Source organism: Vicia villosa, linkage group LG5 (genome assembly GCF_029867415.1).
Source record: "Vicia villosa cultivar HV-30 ecotype Madison, WI linkage group LG5, Vvil1.0, whole genome shotgun sequence".
In the NCBI taxonomy this organism is placed as follows: Eukaryota; Viridiplantae; Streptophyta; class Magnoliopsida; order Fabales; family Fabaceae; genus Vicia; species Vicia villosa.
This window is the reverse complement of record NC_081184.1, coordinates 46,020,102-46,030,947: the sequence shown is the minus strand read 5'-3', so window position 1 is coordinate 46,030,947 and position 10,846 is coordinate 46,020,102. Positions and strand designations below refer to the sequence as shown.

The window sequence follows — 10,846 nt, the reverse complement described above, 5'->3', positions numbered from 1 at the left end:
CTCTTATGAAGATGAGTTTTTCTTTCGCAAGGAATGATGCTTAAGAAGAAGAGAAAGAAGAGTCAAAGAAGCAACTCTCAATAAGAACTAATGTTCTTAATCTGCTTAAAAAGGAGAGAAAGAAGAATCAAAGAAGCAACTCTCAATGAGAACTGATGTTCTTAATCTGCTTGAAGAAACGAAGATCAAAACAAGAAGAAGCCTCTAAGAGAAAACTAATAGTCTTAATATGCTTGAAAGAAGAAGTGAAGATGAAGAACTACTTGAAGAAGCATTCTACATATAAAGCTGAAGCTCTTACTCTGCTTACCATCAAAAAGCGAAGATCCTGCTCAGAAGATGCAGACAAGTGGACTTAAAAGATTATTTACCTGCTCATGAGTGGTTACTTGTCATTGTTTCACATAAGTATGTACTTATGATAGGAGAAAATCTGCTTATCTAAGAAGCACACTTGTAATCTCCAGAAGATTGATGAACGTCATATCTCGCTGAGATCACTGAACGGTTTATCATCTATAGTCAGTCACAGCAGGTAGCTGTGCAGGGAGTTAGTAACGACGTGTTGTTATGCAGGGTTAGTCACAGTAGGTAGACTGTGCATGGTGCCTGGGTCAATGGACGTTATATCTCGCGGAGATCACTGAACGGGTCATTATCCAAATGGTTAGTCACATCAGTTGGCTGTGCAGGTTGTTAGTCACGATGGAGGATCGTGCAGATGTAATCATGATTTGGTTATAGTTGATTAAGACCTCTGTTGACAGGCAAATCACTTGAAGAAGGTGGACTGGAGGTAGCCTTATTTAGAAGGTGAACCAGGATAAAAATGAATGTGTCTTTTACTTTCTTCTCGTGTTATTTTAACTTAGAACTTCCAAGTTTCAATCTGTAGAACTGTACTGAGCCTGTCAGAAGTTCTAATATTTCTTAGAAGTTAAAATGAGCATCGTATTGGTTATGTGGTTCTACACTTCATGCTTCCGCAACATCAAAGCATAATCCAATAGATGAGTAAACAAAAGAAAGAAAAGACGTTAATTAAAAGAAAGGGAAATTTTATTTTATAAAGAACACAATTCAATCCCCCCTTTCTTGTGTTTTTCTCCACCTTCAATTGGTATCAGAGCATGGCTCTGTATTGATCTCAAGATCAAACCCTTAACATTGTAGAGAGATCCAGAAGGAGAAAACAGCACTGAGTTGAAATCAAATTCAAATTCAAATACTCAGTATAATCAGAAGATGTCAAGGGAAAAATCTCAATACTCTATGCACATTATTCACTCATCATAAGAAGTTTTGTAGATAAGCATCACATCTGAAGAAGCTCGAAGAAATCTAAAGTCAGAAGATAAAGGGTTCAAAAGGAGCAATATAATTATCCTCAGAAGAACTCATCAGTATTCCAGAAATCTTAAACATCAAATTTATTAAGGTGCAAGTAACAGAAGTTTCCTACCTCATCCTCTAAAGACTGAAGAAACAAGGAATCATCTCTGAACTGCTTGTCTCAGAAGTTCATATTTTAGAACTTCATCATGGCAAGTACTACTTCATCTTGCTGGCTCTAAGGTATGAACACGTGTGTAAACCTCCAAAAGACCACACGTGCCAGGTATGGTTACTCATCTCTAGATAATTGTTCAAATCATCTCAATAATCACGTTCTCCTCCTTAATCAATGATATAATTTATTAGTTATTATAATTTATTTATTTTTAATTTTATTATTCTCTATAAATAGTATTCGAAATTGCTCTTTCCCTCTTTCTCTCTCACTCATCTTCAAACCTTACATTTCGCTCTTCCTGTCTCTCTCTCTCTCTCTCTCTCTCTCTCTCTCTCTCTCTCTCTCTCTCTCTCTCTCTCTCTCTCGCTAGAAACAAAACCACAACTAGTCATCAATGGCGTCTTCATAATTCAAACCCAACCCAGCAACCTTCTCCATCAACCCCCAAACCAAAGGATACACTGAACCCAAAAACAATGCTCCTACCCATTTATCAGATTGAAGTTATGTGTGAGTACATGGTGGATTTGGAGAACATCAAGGAAAACAATATCGATTTACTTCCTGCCATTGAATTCCAAGGATGGAGAAACTTCTTTGACAGATTGATCGGTCCAATCTTCCCACTCTTGGCTAAAGAATTCTGGATACATGCAGAAACCCCCCCCCCCCAACTGTGATTCTATCAATCGTTATGGGTAAGCAAGTTGTAATAACTGAAAATATGATTAGAAAATTATTAAGGATTGAAAAAGATTGGTATATTGGTTCCTGATGGAAGACCAGACATGGAAGTGGTCCACGCAGAAATCTACAAGAATGGAGAATCCTTGAAAACCTCAAAGTTTAAACAACTGAAAGAATACTATCAAGTTTGGGCAAAAATCTTCCTGGGCTGTATCTTCCACCGTAAACCTACAAGTTCATCCAACTATATAAATGTTGATCAAGAATTCTTACTGTAATGCCTTGGTAAGAATATTAAGGTTGACTTACCATTCATCCTCTTCAAACATCTATTGACACATGTTAAAGAATCAAGAGAATATCGAAAGGTCAAGGCTCAGAAGAACTGGATTCCCCTCTCTAGGTTAATCTCAGACATTCTGACAGAAAATGGTCTGATTGCTCATCTAGAAGAAGCCAAACTAGTTCAAGAGTTAGAAACAACATGTGGAAAAACCCTGAGCGGGAAGAATCTGAAAAAGATGAATATCTTAAAGGAAATTGTCCAAAAGCATGCCTCTCCATATGCTAGCTCCATCACAAGAAGAAGGGTTCATGTTGAGGATTTTCCTATGTTCAAAGCAGGAGACACTCCTCACATCATTTTGGACTTTATTAGATTAAACAATGAAGCAGGAATACCTATTAATCCAGTCTGGCTCCAAAGCAGAAATGACCCCATTCAAGTAGTTAACAAGAAGAGGTGGAAAACCAAGAAGAGATAGGCTGAAGATGAAGGAACCTTTTTTAAAGTTAAGAAGGTTAAGAAGAAAAGAACTTCAGGTAATTCCTCTATCTCTGTTTCAACTCTAAATTCTGAAAATATTGAAACTTCTGTTTTACCCGATTGCCAGACAATTAAATCCTCAACCTTAGAAAATAGTTCTACCAGTCCCTTAGAAGATCAAACCCTGGCACAACTATTGTCAGACATTAATAATTTTAATCCAAAAACATATGTATCTTCCAAACAAACAAAAACTCAAACCACCACTCCTCAAGTCAATTCCAGTACTCTAGAGAATCCCAAAGAAACTTGTCCTCAAACCTCTGATCAAAGAGAAACCTCACCAAATAATGTTCCACCAGAAATTCAACAAGTAAATTCTCCCATCTCTTCTGCACCATTCAATCCAAACCCGCCTAAACGTCCATCACCCAAAGAAACAATATCCCTCAGTCCTTCTAAAGCTGAATCTTCTCTACAGAACCCACCAATTCATGAAGAAGGCTTAGAATCTTCTGAATACAGGCCTCAATACGAAAATTCTATTCAAAAGCCTTATGGGTGGTACACAGGATCTTCGAACATTCTTGGATACACTAGCCCTTTAGCCACAATTATTCCTGACACCTTTGTCCAAAACACTCCTGCCTATAACTCTCTTCCTGTATCCATCACATCCACCCCTCCACACCTAATCAACACAACTTTACCTCGTTCATCTGAAGATACTGTCAGAACTTAATCTCCTAAAGTACATGTCATTTCGGCCTCCCCATCCCCACAAGATTCACCAAACTCACAGTATATTATCTCAGGAGATCATATCTCCGAATCCCAACAAGTAGAAACCTCTGAACCTCAAATTGAAAAATCTCCTGAACATCAACTTGACCATCTCACCAACCCAGAAATATTCCCTGAATCATTATCTGAACCCTCTAACGAGTCTGAACCTGACCAACCCTCTGAAAAGGAATCAGAAGCTCACCCGGAATCTCAAATTCCCGAACCAACACAAACAGAGGTTGATATATTGTTCAAGAATTTTGAAATAGAGATGCAGGAATGGATAGCAAAGCTAAAAGATGAATGTCCAACAAACAGAAGTCCAGTGGCTTCAAAAACCCTTTGGGATGCATTCAGAAGGAGATTCAACTCTGAATCCTTTAAACTCAAAGATCTTTGGGCTCTAACTTAGAAGGAGAAATTTTCTGAGTATCTGAATGCTGTTATCACTCTTGTGATGGATCTTTGGGCTCTAAAACCTCCATTATTCATCAGAAACACCTCGGGTTCTACATCATCTGAGCATATGGAAGTTGATGATAATCAAGAAAATTCCTTGACTTTGGTAAAGCATATTTCAAGTGATGCGCCTAAAGACATATGTGAAGGAAGGATACCAACATGGGAAATAAATGTTGACCAAGTGACTCCTAGAATTCTCACTGTCTCATCTGTTCTTGCAAACATTGCAATTGACAAGTCTACTAAGAGCATCTCCAATGGTGCAACCTATTATTTGGTTCTTTGTGGGACCCATTAGTCCACATCATCTTGAAGCAACTCACTCCAATTTTCACTCCAATGGTGTAATTTTAAAGAACTCATATTGGGTCCCACAATTTTACTTTGTATATTAATATTTTATTCATACTAAATTTTATTTGATTTAAAATAATAATATAAATTTTAATTAATATAAAATAAATAAAATTAAACATAAAATTTAAAATTATAATTAAAATTAATCTCAAATGCATGACATATAATTAAAAACAATAAAAATATAATTAAAAACAATAAAAATATATTACATAACAGAATTACTCAAATTTAATTTTCATCATCCTCATGTCCAAAATGTTCCCAAATATGCTCGACTAGATCTCCTTGAAGTTGGCGATGAACTTGTTTTTCACGAAGATTTGCTCTTTTTTGTAGTCTTGATGCAAGATTCGGATGAGGACCGTTAAATGTTTCAGTCGTTGAGTTGTTGTTACCTACATTATCGTAAGAGTAATTAAAATCACCTTCATATGTATGTCGTTCGTCTTCGATAATCATGTTGTGCAATATGATGCAAGCATATATGGTATGATTGAGGGTTTCCAGGTGCCAAGCACGCGCTGGACCACGTATTATTGCAAAACGAGATTGAAGCACTCCAAATGCCCGTTCCACATCCTTTCTAGCTGATTCTTGGTGTTGTGCAAATAGTTTTCTCTTTTCTCCTTGCGGCATCGAAATGGTTTTGACAAATGCAACCCACTCAGGATATATACCATCCGCTAAATAATACCCCATATTATATGGAGATCCATTGATTGTATATTGCACACTAGCAGCACGTCCTTCCAAAATATCATTAAACACATTGGATTGGTTTAACACATTAATGTCATTGTTCGAACCTGCAATACCAAAAAATGCATACAAAATCCATAGGTCTTGTGATGCCACTGCTTTAAGCATGATCGTGGGTTTACCATGATCACCTCGACAAAAATGTCCTTTCTATACAACAGGGCAATTCTTCCATTCCCAGTGCATACAATCAATGGAAGCTAGCATGCCTAGAAATCCACGCGACTCCCCCATTTGTAAAAGATGTTCAACATCATTGTTATTAGGCCTTCGCAAATACTCGGCCCCAAATACCTCATTCACGCCCCTTACGAATCTCTCTAAGCACTCAATTGTAGTGCTTTCACCAATTCAAACATATTCGTCTACAATGTCAGCAGAAGATCCATATGCTAACATACGAATAACAGAAGTGCACTTTTGCAATGGTGAAAGACCCATTTTACCAGTTGCATCGACCCTCATTTGAAAATATTCATCATAATTTCCAAGGGTTTCTACAATTCGAAGAAATAAATGCCTATGCATTCTAAACCTTCTACGAAATTGGGCATCTGTGTATACTAGATTTTCTGAGAAGTAGTCGTTGACTAATCGTATACGCCCTTCTTCGTGATTCTGATTTATCACTGATCTTCTTTTTTTCCTTGATGAACTTCCAGATTGACGTTCCTTCTCGAGCATTGACAACAATAGTTCTTCATCTGTGTTGTCCATAAGTTCTTCTTCAATCACCTTCCAAAAAAGTTTGTTGAGGTTATTTGAATTGTTTGAATCCATTGAAATGAGGGAATGATGATAGAAAAATGATAAAAGAATGAGAGAAGGATGATAGGAAAGTGATAGAAGAATGAGAGAGGGTGATAGAAAAGTGAGAAAAGAATGAAGGTATATATAAGGCTAGTTTGAATAATATTTAACTTGAATAACGGCTAGTTTGAATAACAGCTAGTTTGAATAATATTTAATTTGAATAACGGCTAGTTTGAACAATATTTAATTTGAATAACGGCTAGTTTGAACAATATTTAATTTGAATGACGGCTAGTTTGAATAACGGCTGGTTTGAATAATATTTAATTTGAATAACGGCTAGTTTGAACAATATTTAATTTGAATAACGGCTAGTTTGAATAACAGCTAGTTTGTATAATATTTAATTTGAATAACGGCTAGTTTGAATCAGAGTTATTAATCCCGGATAGCGGAGCGGAGCGGCCGACCTCCGGGAATGGGAATAACAAGAATAGCGGGATAGAGGATAACGGGCTAATTATATCAAAAAAATATATAAAAATATATATGAATAAATAATATTTATATATAAAAATATGAAAAATTATACATATAAAAAAATTATTATTATTTCTATTATTTTATTATTTTATAAAAAAGGGAAAAGCTAACATGTGCCCCAAGGGCACAAGATAATGAGATATTTATAGAATTATTTTCTTGGAACGCGCACATTCAATATATCGAAACTTTAAATATGACTTTATTGTATTTAATTACATTTAACTTTTTCTAATTATAGTATCCTTAACATGTGCCCTTAAGGCACATGTTAGGATGACCCTATAAAAAATCATATTATAGGTATACACTGTTATTATAACGTTGGATTTTGAAAAGTCACTTTTGACTTTATCAGCTATTAATACTAGGATATAGTTGTGTTACTGTTACAGCTTGCATTGGTTTTTAAAAGTAACATTATACAGTTGTGTTACAGCTGTGTTACAGCTGTGTTATAATATATTTCTCTTTCTCCACCGTTTCATCTTCTCTCTCTATTCTTCTTCTTTCTTCTTTTCTATCTCTATTCTTCTTCTTTCATCTTTTCTATCTCTATTCTTCTTCTTTCTTCTTTCTATTCTTCATCTTTTCTCTCCACCGGCTCAGTTTAACACTCAAAATGCACCCAAAAAACTCGAAAACAAAAAAGCGAGTCAAGTTAAAAAAAAAATAAAATCCGGAACCGCTCCGGGGCGCCGCTATAGCGGCCTGGAATGACATCTCTGGTTTGAATAATATTTAATTTGAATAACGGCTAGTTTGAATAATATTTAATTTGAATAACGACTATTTTGAATAATATTTGAAATATAATAAATACTAGAATGTTGCATCTTATTACAATAGTTGTTGATACATAACAAGTACTACATAATATTTAAATATAATAAATACTAGAACACTACATATTATTACCATCCATATTTTTCTTTTAGGTTATTACAACGTTTTTCATGAAATTCACGCTGAGCATCATTCATCTTAGAAGTGTCTGACATTATGATCTGCATTGCTTCAAACTCCATCTTTTCCTTGATTAATTTGTTTTCTTCCTCCTTAAGTCGTGCTTCAGACTCCATCTTTTCCTTGACTAATTTGTTTTCTTCCTCCTTAAGTCGTGCTAGATTTTCCATTAAATCCATTCTTTTATTCATTGTATCAGAAATAACACTAGAAGGAGGTTCAGTTGCATTTGTATTTTCCTTTGCCTTACCTTTTCGTTTTGCCTCCTTTTGTCCCATTGGACGCTCCATTGGAGATGATGAGTTAAACTCATAACTTGAAGGTGTCTCTGAGTTTGGCGATGTCGTGTATGCACCACTAGTAGAATTCTTTGTTCTCTTTGAAGAATTTTTGGTGCATGCTCCCATCCATTTAGGTTCATCTTTTAAAAGCCTCCATGCATACTCAATATTGAATGGTGCACCTTCATCTTGTTCAAAAAAGCATGTGCATTGACTAAGATATCTTTCTCAGATGCCCCAATTTTTTTTCCATGAACAGCTTGTTTGTAACACCCAACAAATTTTTGAACAAGGCCATTTATTCGATGCCATCGAGATTTTAATTGGCCTTGTCGCTTTTCTCGTGACTGCCCACGATATTGGTTATAATTATCGGTGATTCTAAACCAAAAGCTATCGACTTTTTGATCAACTCCCACAATTGGATCCTTTGAAACATTGAGCCATGATTGCATAAGAGGTGTATCTTCTTCCCTTGTGAATACCTCTCGAGGTTTTTTCTTAACTGGACGCCTTTGTTCTTTATCAATTGTAATATTTTCAATACCAACTTGAGTTCAAAATTGTGGAACTTGACGTTCGGACATAAACCCATTTGGTGTTTCGGGTTCATGATGAGAAAAATTCATCCCATGAGTATTTATATGTGGTCTAAAATACATATTTGGGTTTGTTTGGTGGCGAAAAAAATACGGTAGAGTTTGTTGGTGGTGGGGGAAATTGAGAATTTTGAGTATTAGAATTTTGCTGATTTTTTATGAGACAGAACATAGATTGTTGAAAATTATATTGATTAGGGTCCATTTAACCTTAACAATAATAATTTGAACAAATAAGATGAAAAATTTGGTAAAATATATGATCAATTGAAGACTAATAGGATGATAAAATTGTGTGAGAGAAATAAATTTATGAGATACAATTTGAAAAATATTGGCTTCTATTTATAACCAAACAAAATTAAAAAAAAAAGAAAAAAAAAGAAAAAAAAAAGAAGAAAATTCGTTGAGCAACGGATACATTTTTAATATTATTTTAATGTAAAGTATCGTTGCATTGCACTTCACCTCATACATGCGTGGCGGACTGCATGCTTTAAAAAAATTTGACAACTGGCGGACGGAATTGAAAATTATGTGCGTTGGAGATGGTCTAAGGTGCTTGAGACTCTAAATGAGCTCAAAAAGGAAAATGCAGAAACCAGGAGACGGCTAGATGCAACCAGCAGGGAGTTCAAAACCTGGATGATGAAGCAGGAAGAATCTACTAACGAAATCAAGAATCTTTTTCTAGCACTTATTCCGAAACAATCTTAAATTAAGTCTTTACCTATATATTCTAAACATCTATCTGTTTTAAGTAGTTTGTTGTCTTATAAATTGCTATGAACCTTGCTTGTCTCTATCCTGTCACATCAATTCATTTTACATTTTCTTTGTCAAAGGGATGTTAATCAAAGGACTCAAAATTAAATAATCAAGAAAACATGTAGAATTTTTAGTTAAAATCTGATCATTAATCTCATAAATGTTCTGAACATGATCTGAACAATCCTTGAGGAGATTAAAAGATAAAATTCTCTCTAATTCTCACAGCAGAAGCTTATGTCTTTGAAGATTACAGGAAAAACATTTGAGAATCTCCAAGATGATGCACGCTTTCATAACTAAAATATTTACAAATCTTCTAAAGATGACCTAATTCAGGGGAGCCTTCAATCAGAAAATAATTCAGAGGAGTATATATCTCAAGGGGAGAAAAGTGAAAAAGATTAGATTAGATTAGATCTTTGATTGATAAATTGAACAGCAGAAATGTTTCTAAGTGTGATCCTACCCTCTTAAATGCATTTTGGTAATAACAAAAAGGGGGAGAAAGAATAGTACATTTTGATGAAAATTAAAGTTGCTTGATTGAACATGAAAAATGAGATGAAGTTTACTTGCTTAACTATTATCCTCTCATAAAATTGTTCCATCAAAATACATGGTTTTTGTCATCATCAAAAAGGGGGAGATTGTTAGAACAAGATTGAGAATCTATGTTCAAAATCTGGTTTTGATGATAACCAACATATATTTTGTGAAGTAACAATTGTATTACTAATGGTTTCATTTAATGTGCAGATACTATGTTATAAATCTTATACAGGACTCATCATAAGAAGAGTACATTGACTACATCAGAAAGAACGTCAGAAGCTTTGAAGGTAATGAACAAAAATCAGGAACAAGAAGTCATGTAGACTCAGAAGACCACACACTCAGAAGTTCTGAAGATACAAGCTGAAGAACTACAACGCAGTAACTTACAAAAGATAAACAGCAACAGAGTCACATGTGAATCAAAAGATAACCTTCAGCCCAACAAGCAATATCAAATAAAATACGAAGGATCAGAAATAAAAAGAAATCCATTACAAACATCATCATCTCCAGAGTGAGAAATCCATTACGGTTTTGGCTTAAATTTTGTTGGCTTAAATTATTATTATTAAATTCTGTTTTGGCTTTAGTTTTTATTCTTAATATAGGTAACCTTGTCACGAGAGTGAGAGGTTACTTACCACGATTTCGTCACGAGAGTGAGAAATCTATTAAGGTTTGAACCGGCACTGCAAGAGCGTGGGGGTCGAACTAGATAGTAAAAACTAGGAATTAATCTTAAACACAGCGAGAGCGCTTTAGGATTAATTAGGACTTGTTTAGTTTTTAAAATGCGTTCTTTGATTTAAGTGGGCGAGCGAGAGAAGAATCCTACGGTTAAGGAGCGTGACTTTATTCAAAACCACGAGAGTGTGAGGTTTAGTCTTTAAGCAAATATTTTCTACTAAATATGTTTTTAACATTTTTAATAAGCCAATGAATTACAGAGTTCCCGAAGTACGCGGAATAACATTCTGGTCTCTCTTCTCCTATATTTATTTTAATCTTAGTTTTATTTCAGTTTTAGTTCTTAGGTTCCCCTTAA

At 34.9% G+C, this 10,846-nt stretch overlaps 2 pseudogenes; both read right to left on the bottom strand.

Moving 5' to 3' along the window:
• Nucleotides 1-4,802: 4,802 nt before the first annotated feature.
• Nucleotides 4,803-6,113, bottom strand: LOC131604597 (uncharacterized; annotated as a pseudogene).
• Nucleotides 6,114-7,543: 1,430 nt separating this feature from the next.
• Nucleotides 7,544-8,680, bottom strand: LOC131606583 (glutathione S-transferase T2-like; annotated as a pseudogene).
• Nucleotides 8,681-10,846: the final 2,166 nt, after the last annotated feature.